The sequence below is a fragment of the Rhineura floridana genome, chromosome 3 (assembly GCF_030035675.1).
Source record: "Rhineura floridana isolate rRhiFlo1 chromosome 3, rRhiFlo1.hap2, whole genome shotgun sequence".
Lineage (NCBI taxonomy): Eukaryota > Metazoa > Chordata > Lepidosauria > Squamata > Rhineuridae > Rhineura > Rhineura floridana.
In genome coordinates this window covers 61,484,535-61,499,303 of record NC_084482.1, presented here as the reverse complement: position 1 = coordinate 61,499,303, position 14,769 = coordinate 61,484,535, and the positions used below count along the sequence as shown (strand labels likewise).

General features: G+C 39.4%; 1 protein-coding gene across 5 annotated transcripts in view; it reads left to right on the top strand.

The window, feature by feature from the left end:
- The first annotated feature begins 1,019 nt into the window (after positions 1-1,019).
- The window catches only part of UNC13D (unc-13 homolog D), an 85,714-nt gene continuing 71,964 nt past the window's right edge, over positions 1,020-14,769 (top strand). The window contains exon 1 of one of the 5 annotated variants that reach the window (XM_061616212.1): positions 1,020-1,146. The gene's annotated coding sequence lies outside the window, so the exon portion shown is untranslated. Of the gene's footprint in view, positions 1,147-1,550; positions 1,574-2,066; positions 2,598-9,044; positions 9,124-14,769 lie in introns of those variants that run through there. The other 4 variants (XM_061616213.1, XM_061616214.1, XM_061616210.1 and 1 more) reach the window with 4 other exon arrangements.

Below are 14,769 nucleotides of genomic sequence, written 5' to 3'. Positions count from 1 at the left end.
TGGTGATGTCATTGGTGGCACTGTCTGCATTTCTGGGATCTAGTGGTAAACAATGTGGGTAAAAGAAATTTACAGTATAGTATTCTCAGTAATAATCTAAAATTATCTGAGAAAATCTTAAGAATTTGGGCTTGTTTTGCATGATTCTGGAAACCTTATTTATATGTACAACATTAAACTTGTTGCGATCTCCACCCAATGAATAATCTCAAGGGATTTGTCATTGGTGCAATGTTGCCTGCATTTCTGCCCATCCCTTTATAAAATGAGCCAGTACAGATCTTCAGCTGTTAGATTGTCTCCTGCCTGAGAGGTAAAGGCACATCTGGCAGAAGCTCAGCATGCTGGCCAAGGTGAATTATGGCCTCCCCACATCAGCTTCAAGCCCACCTACCTGGTCTTGATCTCTTAAGAGTATTTGACAGAGAGTTCTGTCTCAAACAATGGATGCATTGAAAAGTCTGAAACATAGCACATGAAAAATGCTGCTTGTGAAAGAATTCAAGACAGCTAGTGCAGAATGGGGCAAGTTTCAGCTTGACAAGCATATGTTGGATTGCTGAACTGAAACTGCAGATTAAATCAGTGGGTGCCTTAAGAGGCTGGCTTGCAAAAGCAGCCCAAACAAGTTTGATGCCTGAGGCAGAAAAATCCAAAAGGTGGTCTTCCCCTATATTAGTAAAAATATTATAACATATTAACTTAAAATTTACTGCCCTTTCATGGAACTCCAACTTTTGCTGCCTTAGGAGGGCTGCCTCACTCTGTTTGATGGTAGGCCCAGCATTGTTAACTTTCAACAATTTCAACAGAATGTTATTTTAAAGAGTTGCTCTAGGGCAGCCTTTCCCAACTGGTGTGCCTCCCGATGTTGTTGGACCACAACTCCCATCAGCCTCAGCCATTGCTGAGGCTGATGGGAGTTGTGGTCCAACAACATCGGGAGGCACACTGGTTGGGAAAGGCTGCTCTAGTGACTAGAGCCTAGTCTCTTACCACCACCACAAATCAACTACCGAATCCAGACTAGAATGCTGCAGAACAGGCATACTGCAAAAGATGTTTTGCCTTCATATAACTTATTTGACAATTACCTAGTTCTTATTGCTCAAGCCTTTCTCCCGGGTACTTGGCTCAAGGTTACTGGTAACTGATGGCTTTTTAATTTTACTGGAATTGGTGGCTGTGAAGTGCCCAGAGTATGACTATTTCCTAAAAGTATATGACTTGAATTTCACAGATCCAAGCCTTGAGAAGAGACCAAAACACACCTTTGTATGACCTAGTCTTATGTCTACTACTGTTTGCAGGCTGTGACCTAGTAGTAACTCAAATAGTTCAGTTTCTGGTGTTGCTGTTAATTGTTCGTCTTGGAGTGTATAGTTAGGAATGTCTGGTTGTAAATAATGTGACACAATCTTATTTTTCTTGAGCTTGACCACTGAGCTGTGGTCCCTCCCTCTCATTTGGCAATCCTAGCTCATACAAACAGCTACTTCACTGTAAAATCCTTACTGTGTGTACCAATAACTCTTCTCACTGAGAGAGATTATGCAGTCTTCTGTGAAAGCAAGTACATATCCTAGATTACCTTCCTACATTCTTTGTGCAAAATGTGACTAGAATTGCCAGATTTTGATTTAAAAAATACTGGCCCTCATTTCACTGGATGGAACTTGATGTGTCAAGGGGTGGACCTAGAACTCAAGGTTTAGGATTAGGGGGGTGGGGTTGGAGACAATGTGTATTTTACTTGCTAATCAGATCCCAATACCAGTTACCTGGTAGAATACAGTTTTGTCTGTTGGCAGTTCTAAATGTGACTATCAGTTTCTGTATTTTTCAAGAGAGGGTAAAGAGTACAGAACTCTAGCATATCCTGATGTGAAGAGCCTCCTGGTGGGAAATAAGCATGTTTCTGTATGTAAAGGGTATGTGCACAATAAAATTAAGCACTATTCCTGAATATTCCTGGTGCTAAATAAATAAATAAATGCAAACCTGCATGCATACCTATTTGCTTTTTGTAATGAGAATGCAGCCAAAGGGTGTCTCCTTTCATATGGTCATGCTCTTAATTTGGAAGGGTGACTAGCCATTTTCTCCATCTCTCCCAAAGAGACTGAAGTACAGGAAGCAAACCAGACCAGACTGAATTGTTTGCAAACTGCCATGCCAAGTTCACAGTGCAGACTTTTCTGCCTGTCTATTTTTTAAGACTCCATGGAAGACCGAAAACAGAGTGATTTGTATTAATTTATTTTTGGGGGCCAGAGCAGTCAATTAAAGCAGAGCAAGACCTTTCTCTGGCCTTCCCAGCTGCCTGTTGTTAAGGCCCTAAGTGCATGCTTCCTGTCAACAATGACGGAATTACGGTCTGCTTTACTATAATCAACAGATAATGAAATAAGAAATTGATTTATGTTTCCGCTCTGTGTGGAATGGGATGGTATGATTCGTAGGGTGCTATTACTGTCAGTGGAACATAATCCCTCAAGGAATAAGACAGCTGGGGGCAAAGTTTAGTTTGGTATAGCAGATGGGCTGTTGCTGGATGGAGCACTGCTGCATGAGGAATGAAGATTAAAGCAGACTAGGTAAGTGTTAAATATACATATATAGGGGGGGAGAGAGAGAGATGCTCTTGCAGGTGCATCTTAGAATGTCTTCCAGTAGAGTTCTATATATATATTACGTAGAGTTCAATATATCTCGTGCAAGGCTATCTCTGGTCCAAGCGGGGGAAAAAGCTTTGTCTTGCATAGTTTGTGATAATGGCTCTAGTCTAATTTCTGTGCCCTGTCGATAAAATCATGCAGTTGTGTGATGCATTAACTATTCTGAACTTGACTGCTATATGCAGGTTGTATACTCAAGCCGCTATTGCAGATCTGAATTATCTTGATTTCATAATAAAAATGTTTTGAAAGGAATCGCTTCCCAAACACACAACTTTTGCCACCATTGGTCACTTTGATTATGATGAATGTGAGTGGGTGTTTTATAGAGCAATCCTGTGCACATTTACTTGGAAGTAAGTCCCACTGTGTTGAATGATGTTTACTCCCTAGTAAAGGTGCTTAGGAATGAAGTCTAAATGATCCAAAGGGGTGAAAGGGATAACTTCTGCTTTCAGTCATCATCATACACTGGTTGTGTAGAGCTGAGTTAGAATTTGCAGATGTACCATTTCTTATTGAAAGAAATGCTGGGCTCTTACAGTTCCATAGAACTTGTGGGACAACTCTTTCATTGTTCAGAATATTGATTTGGCAACTATAAATTGAATGGATAAACATCCAAATGCCACTGAAGCTGTAACTTTCGATTTATGAACAAAGAACATATAGCAGATGATTGTGGGGAGGGGAAGAGGTACTCATGAAAACATATTCCTGATACTGTATGCCTTGTAATCTCTCCAATATACCTAAGGTTAGTAATTTGTTTTTAACATGCTGTTAATTTCCCAAAGGCAAGTACTGTTAAAAACATAACAGTAAAAACAGTTGAGACAAGATGTTCCACATATAAATCAAAATTAAATTAATACTGGCAGGGCAATCCTGTGCGTGTTTATTAAGAATTAAATCCCAGTGTATTCAGTGGGGCTTACTCCCAGGTTAAGTGTGCATGGAATTGCAGGCTTCATATATTTATATAGGAGCAAAATTACATAAATTCTGATAGAATAGCCAGAAATGTTTAGATTTTATTAATAGCAATGGTTCATTCATTTATTGGCGATTACTCATGGCCGAGTAAGATTGTCTTCCAGGGTAAGGTCTTTAAGAGTGGGTCCATAAGCAACTGTGGAGGCCAATTCTGGATCCACACAGCCTCCCACAGTGAGGACACAGGTTTCCAGATGGAAGATGGTCACGATGAGGATTTGCTTGACGTGCCTTCCGCTTAGCTCGTTTGTCCCTTTCGCCCTGTATTTGTGCTTCTTCAAAGTCCATAGCACCTTTGATAATGGCCGACCTCCAATTGGGATGCTCATGGGCCAAGGCTTCCCAGTTCTTGATGCTCATGTTACATTTTTTTAGATTAGCTTTGAGAACATATTTAAACCTCTTTTGCTGTCCACCAATCAGAGCTTAGAAGATTACTTTTAAAAAGTAGTAAATTACAGTTACAGTTACATGACCCAAAAAAGTAGTAATTACCGTTACAATTACAATTGCTCTGAAAGTAACTGATTACTTTACTTTTCCTCCAAAGTAATCACTACAATTACATTTCAGTTACTTTAAAAAAATGCCTACAAGGTGCTGTGACTTCCGGGAAGGGTGACTTAGCCTGTGCCTGCTTTTGAGACGGGCTCCTGCCTCAAAAGAAGCTTATTCAGATATATCAGTCAGTTTTTTCTTTTTTTTTTTGACTGATTAAACTTCTCCCGGGTAGGGAGAAACGAAGAGATTAACCTCAAAGCCTATTTTTGTTGGGACGACCAGATCTCATTAATTTATGGGACGAGGTCCAGCCGACGAAGGTGGGACGGATTTTCAACAGCAAGCTCTATCTGTTAAAGCGAACGTTCATCTTATCTTCTAAGAGAGAACGCACTAACAGGCAAGCACCCTTCTTTCTATATTTTTCTTTTACTTGACTTAAATTGTTGATGTTTAAAAGAGATTTGCCAGATTGATCAGTTTTTGACATCTCACTGGGGAGCCATAACTTCTCTCTGCTACGCACTAATTAATAGCTTATCTCTGTTTTTGTTGCAAAAAGCTGTCCTGGATTTGCATTCTAAAGATATACACAGAAGAGGGATTTCTATTCCAGATTTTTATTTTGAAAAATATTATACTGTTTTGAGACTACTCTCTTTTTGGTCTATTTTATTTTGACGAATCTGTTTCTTGACGATTGCCATTAATTGTTTCGATCCTGGGAACTGCATTTTGTTTACTTAACTATTGGAGAGATAAGGCTGTCTGCTCTGTTTATACTGTGATGTCACCAAGTTTGGAGTATTAACCCAATTGTTGCTGAAATAAGAAGTGGTTTTCCTATATTTTTCTTTTAAAATGGCAATTAAGAAAGTGGCTGAAAATCTGGAAATAACTATGTTTCAGAAAATAATGGATGAGATTGAGATAACGAAAATTGAATTGAGTAAAATGAAGCAGGAGATTAAAGATATAAGGGTCCCTGTGAGAGAGGTGACCCTGGAAGGGGTCCCTGTGAGAGAGGAGACCCCGGAGATTGGAACAGGGGTCCCTGTGAGAGAGGAGACCCTGGAGACTGGAATAGGGGTCCCTGTGAGAGAGGAGATCCCGGAGATTGGAACCAACGTGGAACAGGAACAAGATTTGGAGTCTATGGACTTTAGAAATAAAATCTATTGTTTGGAACTCAATGTTATCTCTGAAGAAATGAATGAAGATTCTAGAGATAAAGTTATCAATGGCATGGATAATCTTCTGGACTGGAATGATGTGATGGAGCCCAATATAGAGAAAATCTATGGAATTAACTGCAGCCATGTGACAATGGAAAAACTTTTAAGAGATGACCCAGTGTATTTTGAAAAAAAGAACAGAGATATGATTTTACAGCAGTATTTCAGCAACCTATTCAGAATGGATGGCAAGAAAATATTTGGGATAGAGGTAATTCCCATCAGACTCTTACTATATGACTATGGCTTTGACAGCAAGATTATTATGGAATACTGATAATGGAAGATTGGATATTGAAATTACTGGACTTAACAAGACTACTGAAGATGGAAGATGGAAAATGGAACTAATAGAGATAATAGAACAATGGCTACTGAAATTATTGAACCTAACAGATTCTGATGTGATGGATTAATTGAAATGTTTATTTTGACTATGGTTATGACAATAAGATTATCATAATTAGTAATGAGATGGATTAATCGATATGCTTATCTGGAAAAAAAAATTGATAGATATATTTCTTAAAGAATTGAAACCTCTCTTTGACTTTTTGTGGAAAGAATAAAGTAATGTTTATGAGATTTGATGATTAAGTAAGATAACTACTGGAGGAAAGTGATTTTATAATATGACTTAAGAGACAGGATTGTTATATATTATAGACTTATAACTGATTTGATCTTTGACAAATGGGAAGTCAATATTTTACTCTTTATTTTTTATTTTTGTTTTTTTTTTCTTTTTTTCTTTTTGTTTAACTATTTTTGATTTTGTTTTTTGTCTTTGAATGTTTTATGATTTTGTCTTGTATGTTTTATGAAAATCTGAATAAAAATTATTGAAAAAAAAAAAAAATGCCTACAAGGTGCTGACCTTGGCTGCTGCACATCTAAAACAACATTAAAAATAAACAAACACATACAGAGGTAGTAGAATAATTATTTTTATTCATAAGATAGCAATGGTGGTCTCTCTGCTGGTAAGGGTGGTAGGGAGGGAGACTGAGGCCACTACTCAGATCTTTGCACATCAAACCAAGTGCAACACCCCGCACTCAGCCAGCCAGCATAATCTCTCTCACTTAACCACCTCCCAGACCCTGCCTGCCACCAACTAAGGGACACTCACTCAAGCAAACATTTTCCCCTGAGATGCAAAAAAGTTAAAATACTGCAAATGCAGCACAGTAGCCAGAGAGGGTGGTGGAGGCCACTTTGTGTGCCAAGTGCAAACAGTATTCACACACACACACACACACACACACACACAGAGTTCCCATCTTTCACCTCCACAGTTCTTTATCTCCATTCTGCTGCTGCCTCCTTCTCGTCCTTTATCTATGTTCTTGACCTCTGGATGCTTTTTCCCTCCACTCCATTCTTCACCACCACTATCTGTTTTTCTAAATTATTGTTTTCTCCACTCCACCCCATCTCACTCTCTGCCTCCTCCCTCGTCGCCTCCCACCCATCCACAGAGCATGAGGAAAGAGCGACACTACACAGAAGCCCAGTTTGAGGCACATTATTTTCATCCACAAATCAGAGGAGCAGAAGACTTCCCCTGCTCCCCCTCCCCAAGTAATGCCCAAAAGCAATTCTGGAAATGTTACAATTACTCCACAAAAGTAGTAAAATTACTCCTAGTACTATTACAATCAAAATGTAAAGGAATTACCCACTTGTTACTCAAAAAAGTAATGAATTACAAGTAATTCGTTACTTGTAAGTAGTTACTTCCAAGCTCTGCCACCAATATTCCGTTTTCCATCCTTAAGTTAGGAGTAAAGGAGCTGCTTTGGAAGACGGTGATCACTAGCAATGGTAACCAAAAGCAATTGGGGTAAAGCAGGCATTCTAGAGTGATAACAAATGCTTGAAGAGACTCGCTGCATTCCAAGGCATTTGCTTGCAGGCAGATGATGCATGTTGAAGCCACTTCCCTACACTTAAAAAGTCTTGTCTGTATCCTCTAAGATTGTGCAATTTCTCTTAATTACATTAAACTGTGATAATATAAAATTACCCCATTTGATGATTACATTATTCTGTATGTCCCCTAGGAAAATATATATATATATATATATATGGAAGTGAAAGGAACAGATGGAACATAAGACACATGGTGCTATAGAGAGAGGAAGACACCCTGTTCAGATCTTTTGGTTTCATTTAGCAAAAGCTGCTCCAGTTATATTCTGCACCCAATATGAGAACTACATATTTCATAAAACAAAAGCTGAGCTAATAAAAATATTTGAATGTGCACTGGGAGCCTTCTGTTTGAGCTGCAGATCTAGCTATGCAGCAATAATCAGAGAGTGATTATATGAAAATGCTCACTCTGCTGTCAGATATTTGATCTGGAATTTGGGATGGGAGCTGTAGTTCCTGCTTACTCTGTGTTAACTGAGAGGCAACAATTGTTCAACCTTTGTTGGTGAGCTGTGAAGCAAAGTAGACTTCTCTGTTTGAAGCTGCTGCTTCTCTTCCTCCCTTGACCTTTGACGATAATACTCAGAACATCTAGAAGGAAATGGCATGCTGAAGGTGGTTCTTAGTTCCTAGTGTCCAGAACCCTGAAAAGGCCTTATGGTGAGCTGCACATATTGGGGAAATCAGAAATTAGGTCTGTGCTACAGCCTAGGTGGCAAGCCAGCTAACAAACTGTAGTGTGCACAGCCATGTTTCCATCCCTTTAGAGCTGTTTGCAATCAAGTACTCAAGAAAAAGAAGAAAAAATAGCCACTGTAACTCAGTATAGTGAGTGCTTTAAAAGGCAACTTAGCCTGCAATCCAATGCATGTCTACTCAGAAGTAAGCTCCATTGGGTTCAATGGGGCTTACTCCCTGGTAAGTGTGTATTGGATTGCAGCCTTAAAGAAGGGTAACTTCAGCAGTCAGCACTCAATCCTGCTCTACGCATCATAACAAGTGAAGAATAAACAAACACTTCTTATTGCAGGCAAACAAACATGCTTCTTTATTGCCAGCTGAGTAGAGAAACTGAAAAGCAGAGCAAAGGAAAGGCCAAGGAGTGGAGTCTAACCCTAGTACATAATACAAAGATCCAATATTTAACTCTTCAAGGGAAAGTTGCTGTATAGGCTTGGTTTTTCCAGGGTCATTTAAGTAATTATGTGGTGCTTGTGTTTATGAAAAATCCACCCCCAGTCAGGGAAAGTTCTGAGTGAGCAGATTTTTGGGGGACCTGTTCCAGATGAGGCTTTTGTTGTGCACTTGTTCTGCCTTATTTGCTGAACTATTCAGAAGCTCCTTTTCTTAAACTGTTTTTGTTCTTAAAACAAATAGTCATTCTTCAAATGGAGGATGTCATCATATGTAATGTTACAAATTAAAAATATAATTTTCCAAAAAAAATCCGGCGGCAGTAGCAAAGCACAGCTCTAGGGGGGTTCACCCATTTGCCCTACCCTAGCTACAGGGCTGGTAGGAGGAGATTGCAGGCTTGAGACCCCTATTCCCCTCACAGACCTACAATTCTCAGAGTGGTTTAACAGTCAATCCCTCTTCCCGAGGAATTCCGTCTGCAACCTCCTCCTAACAGCTCTAAGCACCTTTAACATACAGTTCCCAGGATACTTGTTTAAAGTGGTACAATACTGCTTTAAATTCATAGTGCAGATGACGCCTTATTTGGATTAGGTGCTAGGCAGATCTCAGGCTGCATAGCATCCTGTATAACCAAGGTAGGTATAAAGCTATTTTGGCATAAAAAGCTATGCATAGACAGATGCTTAAAGTACTGTATCCACCAAAGACTGGCCCTATTTATTTATCATAGTATTTTTAATACATAAAGTATTTTACAAATTACTTTTATCTAGTCTGAGGGTTGTCCAGTTCCCCAAGTCAAAAAGGCTGGGGTTTGGATGAGAGCTATTGCTTCAGCAATAAGCCAGCTTAGATGGGGAGTTTATACAGTATAAGAGCTGGAGGCTTCTACACCCCTTCTAATCCAAGCAGGTGTTTCTATGCTGTTCCCCCTCCTGCCAAGTAATCTCATGTGTGAATAGCCAGGCACTATGGCAATAACTCTAAAGTTCCTGCCTAGCTTACTGCCTCCTCTGTTCCTGTGGCCCTGGGGGAGATGGGTGTGTGTGAGCTTGGAAAAGTTACTTTTTTGAACTACAACTCCCATCAGCCCTAGGCAACATGGCCACTGGATTAGGCTGATGGGAGCTGTAGTTCAAAAAAGTAACTTTTCCAAGCTCTGCTGTGGCTAGGAACCCAAGCAGCTGGTGTGAGGATCACCAGTCCTAGACAGGGAGGTCAAGATCTAAGGGCTCCTCCGAGTCATTGGCAGTGTGGAGAGCTGCTGGACAGTCCTGCTCTTCATCTGAGGAGACCTCAGGTTCAAGGTCTAGGCAGGGCTGAAATCTGTCAGGAGGGTTAGTTCCTCAAGGAATTCCTGTGTTAATTGGAAACTACTTAAGTGTTATGTAGTGCAGCTGCTGCTTCTCATGCAGGAGTCTCAGTGCAATCTTTTGTGTGGAGTTAGCACACTGATTTCAGTGGGCTTAGGCACTCCTAGCTGTTCATATGACCAAGCTGCTTTTTTAGGCAGGAATTCAGTTGATGCAATGATGGGGAAGCTGCCCCTGTGAACCTTTGCTTGGCCAGCAGCTGTTAAAGGCACACACCCAGGAAAAAGTGTCATCCTATCTGAATGGTGTAGTCATCTGAGGATACTTTCTGAGTTAGATACATGTGGGGATCACGTAGAATAGAAAGTGGGAGAGAGTCATTTTTAAACTGTACAATCCAGCTAATGTAGATGCTATATTTGTCCTTCAAATATGGAATATGCAAAATCTGATTTAAGACTCAATATCCTCACTGCAAGCACAGCTGGAATGTACACTGACAGCTTACAGGGAAGAAAGACAAGGCAGGCAATTGATCATCATGGACAGCAAGTTGTCCAGCATTGTAGCAGCAAGAGCAGCCTGTATTGGTTGTTCAGACCAAACAAGTTAAACCTGTTGACGGACCTAGTCTGGGAAATCTTAACATTCCTGAAACTTCAGCTTGAGCATTCAAAACTTCCAGTCTTGGACCCCCACTAGAAGAAAAAGAACTAGGGAGAGATAGCAGACTGAGAGGAAACACGGGCAGGGGAAAGGTTGAACACCTCATTTCCCTTGGATTTATTTACATTGCCCCTGCTTTATGGGGATTTGGTGGTAACCCAAGTCTGACATGCAGGTCTGTTGCTGTCACACATAATTTGGCATCTGCATGGTTTGCCGGGCTGAGCCTGGCCTCCTTGACTAGCATTCTTAGCAATGCATCAGCGCTTTGATAACTGACAACCAAATATGTAGGGCAGTACAATATCTCAGAGGAGATCAGGACTCCTGCTCCTCTGGTGCATTCACTATAGCTGCCCAGTTTCCCTGCTTTTTAAAGTTTGATAGAAATATCTGTTGATTGTTGGTAAGTTCTTAAACTGCATGTTTTTTTGCCTATTAGTGAATAATAAATACAATACTTACTTGTGGGATTTTGGAACTCATCAGTGGAACACATTCTTTTTTAAAGAGATGCACCTGTCAGTCACACAACTCTTAGCCTTCTGCTCTTCATTGCCCACTGGCAACCTTCCTACTACAGCCCCACAGTAGGCTCTTCAAATAGAGTACCTACTTGAGAGCCCTCTGGGCCATGGAAGCTGGGGTATGTATAGGCCCTGGAAGGGTGTTTTAAGGCTGGGGGAATGGGGCTCAAGGGGGTCAGGTTGTGATGAATGTTGCCTACTTTTTAGGTACATTTTTACATCTGCTTTTTAATGGGCGAATAATGAAGTCATAAGCTGTTATGTTGTAGCTTTTGTTGAAGTGAGTTTATAACAATCATATATACACTTTAAAAAAGGGGACACTTGAGAACTAATAACTGAGCAAAGTAAAAATTAAATAACATCAATCAGCCATGCCTACAACAGCAGTAGTTTTTTGCCTGATCATCTTAAAGGAGGGGAGGCTCTGGCCCCCTTTCCCCTCCTCCCCACTTGCAAGGTCCATGGGGGTATGAATGCTGAAGATTAAAACAGAAAATGAACCAACAGTGGTAAGCAAAAGGTGGGATTTTTGCAAAGGGTGCTGGACTACAGAGATCTGATTGAGTAAAGCACTTCTTATGCAAGAACATAAGTGTATACTTAGGATCACTTAATGATCAAATGTTAACAGGCCCTGAGCATGCTCTCTTGGTTCATAAATGTTAAACCCATCACCGGATCCAAAGGAAGAGTGAAATCATCCCACACCCCTGCCCTACAAGCCAATTTAGTTAAAAACCTTTATTCACTATGGAGAGGCAATCTATCTGTGATAGTGCTCTCATCCAATTGGTGACTCGCCAGCTCTGTGTCAAGAGATTCCACCTTCCTATCCTCTTGACACACAGGTGACTCTACAAGGGGGCCAAAATAGGAGGAAACACATAATCAGTCTCTGCTAGAGGAAATGGAAGGTAGGTGCCCACTGCATTCAAGTGAGCCCTAAGAATAAGATACTATTTAATTCCAGTCAGAACACAGCATAGAAATACTGTCTCCAACTTTTTCAAGGTGAATGCAGAAAAAGGTCTTGGAGCTCCCCTGTGCACACAGTGTTCTGAACAAAGATCTGCCATTTCTGATTTTTTGATTTCTTTTTTTTTTTTTTTTTCAATAATTTTTATTCAGATTTTCATAAAACATACAAGACAAAATCATAAAACATTCAAAGACAAAAAACAAAATCAAAAATAGTTAAACAAAAAAAAAAAAGAAAAAAAAAACAAAAATAAAAAATAAAGAGTAAAATATTGACTTCCCATTTGTCAAAGATCAAATCAGTTATAAATCTATAATATATAACAATCCTGTCTCTTAAGTCATATTATAAAATCACTTTCCTCCAGTAGTTATCTTACTTAATCATCAAATCTCATAAACATTACTTTATTCTTTCCACAAAAAGTCAAAGAGAGGTTTCAATTCTTTAAGAAATATATCTATCAATTTTTTTTTCCAGATAAGCATATCGATTAATCCATCTCATTACTAATTATGATAATCTTATTGTCATAACCATAGTCAAAATAAACATTTCAATTAATCCATCACATCAGAATCTGTTAGGTTCAGTAATTTCAGTAGCCATTGTTCTATTATCTCTATTAGTTCCATTTTCCATCTTCCATCTTCAGTAGTCTTGTTAAGTCCAGTAATTTCAATATCCAATCTTCCATTATCAGTATTCCATAATAATCTTGCTGTCAAAGCCATAGTCATATAGTAAGAGTCTGATGGGAATTACCTCTATCCCAAATATTTTCTTGCCATCCATTCTGAATAGGTTGCTGAAATACTGCTGTAAAATCATATCTCTGTTCTTTTTTTCAAAATACACTGGGTCATCTCTTAAAAGTTTTTCCATTGTCACATGGCTGCAGTTAATTCCATAGATTTTCTCTATATTGGGCTCCATCACATCATTCCAGTCCAGAAGATTATCCATGCCATTGATAACTTTATCTCTAGAATCTTCATTAATTTCTTCAGAGATAACATTGAGTTCCAAACAATAGATTTTATTTCTAAAGTCCATAGACTCCAAATCTTGTTCCTGTTCCACGTTGGTTCCAATCTCCGGGATCTCCTCTCTCACAGGGACCCCTATTCCAGTCTCCAGGGTCTCCTCTCTCACAGGGACCCCTGTTCCAATCTCCGGGGTCTCCTCTCTCACAGGGACCCCTTCCAGGGTCACCTCTCTCACAGGGACCCTTATATCTTTAATCTCCTGCTTCATTTTACTCAATTCAATTTTCGTTATCTCAATCTCATCCATTATTTTCTGAAACATAGTTATTTCCAGATTTTCAGCCACTTTCTTAATTGCCATTTTAAAAGAAAAATATAGGAAAACCACTTCTTATTTCAGCAACAATTGGGTTAATACTCCAAACTTGGTGACATCACAGTATAAACAGAGCAGACAGCCTTATCTCTCCAATAGTTAAGTAAACAAAATGCAGTTCCCAGGATCGAAACAATTAATGGCAATCGTCAAGAAACAGATTCGTCAAAATAAAATAGACCAAAAAGAGAGTAGTCTCAAAACAGTATAATATTTTTCAAAATAAAAATCTGGAATAGAAATCCCTCTTCTGTGTATATCTTTAGAATGCAAATCCAGGACAGCTTTTTGCAACAAAAACAGAGATAAGCTATTAATTAGTGCGTAGCAGAGAGAAGTTATGGCTCCCCAGTGAGATGTCAAAAACCGATCAATCTGGCAAATCTCTTTTAAACAGCAACAATTTAAGTCAAGTAAAAGAAAAATATAGAAAGAAGGGTGCTTGCCTGTTAGTGCGTTCTCTCTTAGAAGATAAGATGAACGTTCGCTTTAACAGATAGAGCTTGCTGTTGAAAATCCGTCCCACCTTCGTCGGCTGGACCTCGTCCCATAAATTAATGAGATCTGGTCGTCCCAACAAAAGTAGGCTTTGAGGTTAATCTCTTCGTTTCTCCCTACCCGGGAGAAGTTTAATCAGTCAAAAAAAAAGAAAAAACTGACTGATATATCTGAATAAGCTTCTTTTGAGGCAGGAGCCCGTCTCAAAAGCAGGCACAGGCTAAGTCACCCTTCCCGGAAGTCTGATTTTTTGATTTCTGAGAACTTCAGAAGAACAAGTGTCTGGTTGAAACTACTCTTTATTGGAGTCGGTAATTCAGGCTAATTCAGTTTAACTCAAAAACTAACCCATGCCAAACTCATGGGCTTGAAACAGTGTCACTCTGAGATGATTTGTAGGTGACAGACATCAGAGAAGACATTGGTCACAAACCACTTGTCTCTCCATTTTAACTCTTCAAAATATTGTTGTGCGTATATATATTCATTTCAGCATTACACAGAGATGTTTTGGCATAAAAGTAACTCTTAGGCTATGAAGCATGCTGTCCTTGCTTAAGTGCATGGCAGAACTGCCATATAATTAACAGGTTCTAACCTGCCTTAATTGTAATATAGAGTTACATGCAGATAACATAGCTGCTTATCTGCAAAGAAAAAAGAAGGGCTGGGAACTACAGAAATGGTCTGGCCAAGATGCCCCCAAGTTAGTCATTATTTGTCCTTACTTTTTTTGTACCGTTCAGATGTGATCCAACCAAAGTTAGACACTTGCAAGTCTTATTGATTCAAATGTATGTCACTTTGAGACCCTTGGAGAACAGGTGGGATATAAACGTAGTAATTGATGATGATGATGAATATAATTTTTATTAAGTTGGAGGCTGCTGCCAATGAGCAGGGAGTATAGTGCTGTATTGATCAGTGGTC